At 40.6% G+C, this 6,000-nt stretch overlaps 1 long non-coding RNA gene across 1 annotated transcript in view; it reads left to right on the top strand.

Moving 5' to 3' along the window:
• The window catches only part of LOC120552340, a 201,134-nt gene extending 195,527 nt beyond the window's left edge, over positions 1 to 5,607 (top strand). Inside the window, exon 6 of the long non-coding RNA XR_005637988.1 lies at positions 5,423 to 5,607. This is a non-coding gene — a long non-coding RNA (uncharacterized LOC120552340). The remainder of the gene's footprint in view (positions 1 to 5,422) is intronic.
• The last annotated feature ends 393 nt before the right edge of the window (positions 5,608 to 6,000 follow it).

Genomic DNA, 6,000 nt, shown 5'->3' on the forward strand with positions numbered 1-6,000 from the left:
GCCATGTGCCTTTGGCATTGTGTTTGACGCTAAAAGTCTCCTTTAGCGTCATATCTAAACAGGCTTGGTCGGGACTGTTCGGAAGCACAAGAGCGGGACAGTTAGGTTTAGGGAAAGAAGAACGGGTCAGTTGGGTTTAGGAAAAGATGGTGGGTGGGGTTTTAAAGTGTTTCAGTGACACGCGTGACAAGACCGGGACACAAACCCCGGTCTCCTGGGTGAAAGTCCTGTGTTGTTTGACCCATCCACCAACCCCACCACCTTCACTATGTGGAATTTCTGGCTTTCATACTACTCGCTTCCATTGTCGCTTTTAATACTACGTCATCTTAAAGCGCAGCGGAGCTGCTGCTCTGCCCGTTGCGATCCATACACCCTCTGAAGGGTGGTTTTTGCGTTATATCTGACGATGACGGGCGCTGCCCAAGCGTCCGTATTTTACGAGTTGGGAGTAAGAACAGGTTAGTCTCTCTTTGTGGCCCTGTTGTTGTGGATTTATATTGATGTCTTTTTGGGGTCATTTTGCACCTCTTGTTGTCGTTTTGTGTTTTTTTGTGATCGTTTTGTGGTAGTTTTTCTTCTTTTTGTAGTCATTTAATTGACTTTCAGCAACAATGTTAAAGCAACACTATGTAACTTTTCCCGCTTCGGTCCCCCTACAGGTTGTCTCATTGGAACTACAGCTGCAGCTAAAAGTTACATAGTGTTGCTTTAACAGTCACTTCATGCAGAGGCTCTGGTCCAGAGGCTCTTGGCCTGTAATTGGTAGGCCTGTTCAGTAATCCATCCATGATACTAACAAGCCAACTACCGCTCACCTTTTGGTAGGGGGGGGGACCAGGAATGGTCAGTCAGATTCTCGGGGGGCGTACCACCCCTCTGGCCCCTGTCATTATGTCAGTACATCATGACAGTTCACGCACTATCCATGACACTTCCCCCGAGGATACCACCATGCAGCAAAAGAGGAAGACTCAAGAGATAAGGTCTTATCTCGTTTTATACAACTAGACAACTCGTACAGAACCTTATCAGTGTTACAGTGCGTGTATCACAATAGGCTGAGCCACATTTTCAGAATGTGTTAAGTCTAAATGAAATATGGGAACAATTATCTAGTCGCCTGATATTAGAATTGGCAGCAAGATACTTAATGGGGCCAGTGCAGCAGAATGATGTTGTAGTTGTAAAGCCTATGTGTGACATCCAATGACTGTCACTGCCTCTGTTGACCTAATTCAATTTTCTTTTCAATTACCTGTAGTATATTACCATCACAGCCATTGGTATTGTGGTATAAATCACCCAACCGGACCCTGTGGCTACAGCAGACAGGCACCCCACTGGGTGATGTAGAGCTGTGTCCTGTCTGGCCCCTGACTCCCTTAAATATATTTTAGATTAAAGAAAAGAACACAAACACTCACGACCCACATTTCAGCAGCCAGACTATGCCGCTGGGCCCCTTCATAGGAACGTAATGTATAATTACAGTGACTCAAGGTTAGACGCAGACAAAACTGATAGCGGAGAACAAAGCTCAATGAGTTCTGGGATCTGAGGATTATTATTTGGGGATGTATAATTAAAAAGGCCTGGGTGTAAAGTACTCCCAGTCTTGCGTCTTTGTTTCAATCTTCACATCTTAAATGCTTGTGGCAGGTTCAATGAGGTGAATGGTGGTCAACCAGTGGGGGGGCTGTTGACTGGGTTGTGTTGCCAGTGTCACCTCAGTGTCCTACTGAGGTGAGAGCATTGATTTATTCAAAAGGGAAGAATGGAGAGCAACCAGGTTTCAAAACACCCTTTAATCAATATGGACGGTTTATCCAGTGTGCCTAATGTGTGAGAAGAATTAGCCATGTTGGCATATGATGTGGGTACAGACCAATACAGTGTGTGGGTGGGTGTGTGTGTGTGGTTGAGGGGGGGGGGGGTGTATGCTAAATGAAATGTTGTGCAGAGGTACAGGCTTTTGAAATGCCATGTGCATCAAGGTGTTGGTAGGTTTTATTGGCAGGCAAAGTCAAGGTTAACAGGCTGAGCTGTTGTGTTTTTTGAGCAGTTGAACCAGTATGCTCAGTCACAGTTTATATTTTATTCACATCATAGACTGTAAAAATAATGGACATATCATTAGTGACGTCACCCATTGGTTTATAAGCCGGGAGTTTGGCATTTGGCCGTCGCTATCTTGTTATTTTAGAGCCAGAAGTAGCCGCATTTGGTTAAGAGGGCGGAGCTGGGGAGGATTATTCAAAGTCACTCTTGTGTATGGTTGCAATGGCACTGCTCTGAACTAAACGCTAAGAGGGAAACTGGTTTTTCAACCGGGTGACTCAATCTTCAGCGGAGTTTTGCTAGCGGGTAAACAAGGAAGTCCTTTGGTTGACAAGGTGCTAAGGACAGTTATACAAGACACTTTTAGGTGAAAATGTTCGCATTGACTTTGCTGATGTGAAAACACAGTGAGAGGGACAAAGATTAATACAAAAACATGGATAACACCCAAAAACAAGTTCACAGCTGTTTTGATGTACACAGTGCCCTGGTTAGCATTGCTAAGCCTTTGTCCTAAATGACAGTTCGGCGTGTAGCCACATCCCTAAAAGTTCAATCATTGATCCATTTTTAGCCATTTGTTTTCCACGACTTTGGTCCAGATTGAAATATCTCAACACATATTTGATGGATTGCCATGAAATGAGGTACAGATATACTTAGTAACTAAAGGATGAATCCAACTGACTTTGGTGAGCCCTTAACTTTTCCTGTAGCACCACCATCAGGTCAAAATGTTGACTTATCGAGAGATATCTCCACGTACTCAATGGAGTGTCACAAAATTTGGCACAGACGTTCATGGTTCCCAGAGGATAATCCTAATGGCTTTAGTGATCCCCTGATTTTTCATCTAGCACCATCATGAGGCTGACATTTGTGGTTTTGAGTGAAATATCTCAACTATTGGATGGATATACATGAAATTTGGTACAGACATTAAAGTCCTTCTCAGGCTGAAATATAAGAACTTTGGTGATCCCTAACTTTTCCAGTGCCATCATCAGGGTAAAATTGAATTTTCCCACCTGCTGACATTCCCAATTGGCAAATGTTAGTAGGCTAACACACTAAACTAAGATGGTGAACATGATAAACATTATCGGCATGTTAGCATTGTCGTGTATATTTTAGCATGCAGATGTTAGCATTTAGATCAATGCCCACCTTCGCCTAATGGCATGTTTAGTGATATCATTCAGATGATAGTAACAAGCAACCAAGTAAAAAAAAACTTGTATTTCTGAGATATTGGGAATTTCTGACAGAGCTACAGAAGTCTCAACAAACCTGTGAAAAATTGCTGCAAAGCAACCAGAGAAAATCAAATATTAACACTAATACAAATAATTCAGTTTATTTAAACGGAGCTTGTTTGTATCTGGTTTGACTCGTTTCCTTCAAAATTGGCAACACAGCAAATGTAGCTAACTTAGGCTATTTAAATGATGTAACTTTAAGGCTAGCAAAGTCAGAATAACAGGAGGCTTTCACTTGTCTTTCCATTTTTCCAACATTATTTAGCCTCACAGAGACGTTGGGGTGATTGAAGACTCTTCAACTTCAACTTTCAACTTTATTTGTCTCTTAAGGGCAATTGGTTTGGGAACATAACGCAAAAATGAAATAATATCAGTCAGACAGACTCAGCGGCCCTTCATCAATGAACAAGCGTAATCATTGGAACAACAATAAGAACAATACATCATGATTATGAGCATAGCATAACAACCAAGATCAAAATATATCAAACAGAATTACTCTTGTGATAAGATACCTCATTTTATAAAGAATAACATCAAGGTCTGTGGCACCTTATCTTTACATTTTTCCACCAAATGTCCCATATTGAACGAATGATGACCCACAGCACAATAAAATACAACAAATATAGGTGTCTGTGTGCATGCTTGTGTGTGTGTGTGTTTGAGTGTGTGTGTGTGTGTGTGTGTGTGTGTGTGTGTTTGTGTGACCTTGAGATGAAGCAAAGAACCACAAACAGTGGTGCTTCTGTTGTGTGTGTTTTTGTACATGGAGGGGGAAAGAGTGTAAAATACAGAGATTCACTTTTCAGCAGTGCTAAGCGGCTTTGTAAAGGGTAGTTAATTAAATGAGATGCCTGAGTCGACTTGTCTAAATTTGCGGCCTTAATGAGGTTGATAACTGTGTTCTTTTTAATTAAGGTCTGTTGGATCTGACAACCTGTAAATAGAGCTATAGCCAATGGAAAAAACATTGTAAATTGCTTGTGATGTCCTAAGACTTTTTGTTGAGAGATTTTCACACCAAAGGAGAAAGGTACAGAGTCTGTCACACCTTGATAATAAGCTGTGAGTTGGAGGCTAGGCAAATATCATGTAGCACTAATGACTTACTAATAAATGAGGCCTACATCCAGTTAATAAGATAACTGTACATCTAAAATAAATGTTGCTGAGAAGTGTCAATTCAATGCAATGAGCACACTAAGAACCTTATTTTGAAATTCTGTACAATATATTTAAGCAGTGCATTTGAGCATAACACTATGCTTTAAAAACTGTATTTTTCCAATTTGTGGTGAATTAATCTTTCAATTATTATTTTTGTAAGGCTTTTCTAACATTATCTACAGTAACCTTTTCCTATGTTGCTATCTCTATTTAACAGACTGTGAACTAGTAAGAATTAATCACTGACTCCCTTTCCAGTTTGAATTTGCATTTTTTTTCTTTAATATCTAAAAATGTTCAAACCTGCAGTAACTATTTTTTGTCCACTTAGGGGGATTGGGAACATGCTGTAAACAGCACCGACATATCACCCTTTAAGTTGATATGGCTAACTTGTTAGCAAACAGTTATTTACACATCCAGCAGATATGGAGGAAACATTTAGCATTTTGTGCTTCTGGCTACCTGATGAATATCATTTAAATTGACTCTCCTTTTAGCTCTGTTTTTGGTCTCCACCAACTCCTGAGAAAAATACCGGACTCATTAGCTGCCTAATTCTCCACTATGTTCACCAGATATTTACTAACATTGTCTGTCTGCTGGAGCTGGAAACTATAATTACCAGAGTGGTGAGAGTGAACCAAAACATTAATGTTGTAAGCTCGGAAATTCAAAAAATTAGCTGAAAGATACTAATTCGCCCCGTAGAGCTAAAGGGAACTGCAGAGTTTGGTGATAATTATCTGTGGCTTTTTCCCTACAAGCAACACATTTTTACACACATAGTCATTTGATACAGTGCTAATGTGGGCAACTTTGTCACTTGGAGTGAGCTTAACCATCTGCAGCTCAATGTGACAAAAACAAAGGAGCTTGTAGTGGATCTGAGGACGGCAAAATCATCTGGGACCCCTGTTTCCATACAGGGCTGGTGATGTTGTGGGGGAGGAGCTGGACACACTGATGAGCGTGGCTGAGAGGAGGATGCTGTCCAGGCTTCAGTCCATCTTGGATAACGTCTCCCACCCTCTCTACGACACACTGGCCCAGCAGAGGAGCACCTTCAGCAGAAGACTCCTCTCACCCAGATGCACCACAGAGCGCCACAGGAAATCGTGGTCATTCAACTTTATAACACCTCCCTCAGAGAGTCACACACCCCCTCTCTGTAAGCATCTCATCTCAAACATAGACAATAGACAATCACTTCTCCTTTTTTTTTCCGCACTATAATCATCTCAACAGACAATTCATTTTCTCTTTTTTATTGCACTATTTGCACATTATCGCTGTACATTTCATATTTTATATATTATTACTGTATATTTGTTTTTATTATATATGTTTAAAGTATGATAATATATGTTGTTTTTATTTGTTGTTTGTATATCTGGAGTGGTAACAAAAATAATTTCCCCCTGGGATTATTAAAGTATTTCTGATTCTGATTCTGATAATATAAAGAATATTGATTATAGCAGCCAATGAGCATCCCTAAGACTGT

This window comes from Perca fluviatilis, chromosome 22 (assembly GCF_010015445.1).
Source record: "Perca fluviatilis chromosome 22, GENO_Pfluv_1.0, whole genome shotgun sequence".
Lineage (NCBI taxonomy): Eukaryota > Metazoa > Chordata > Actinopteri > Perciformes > Percidae > Perca > Perca fluviatilis.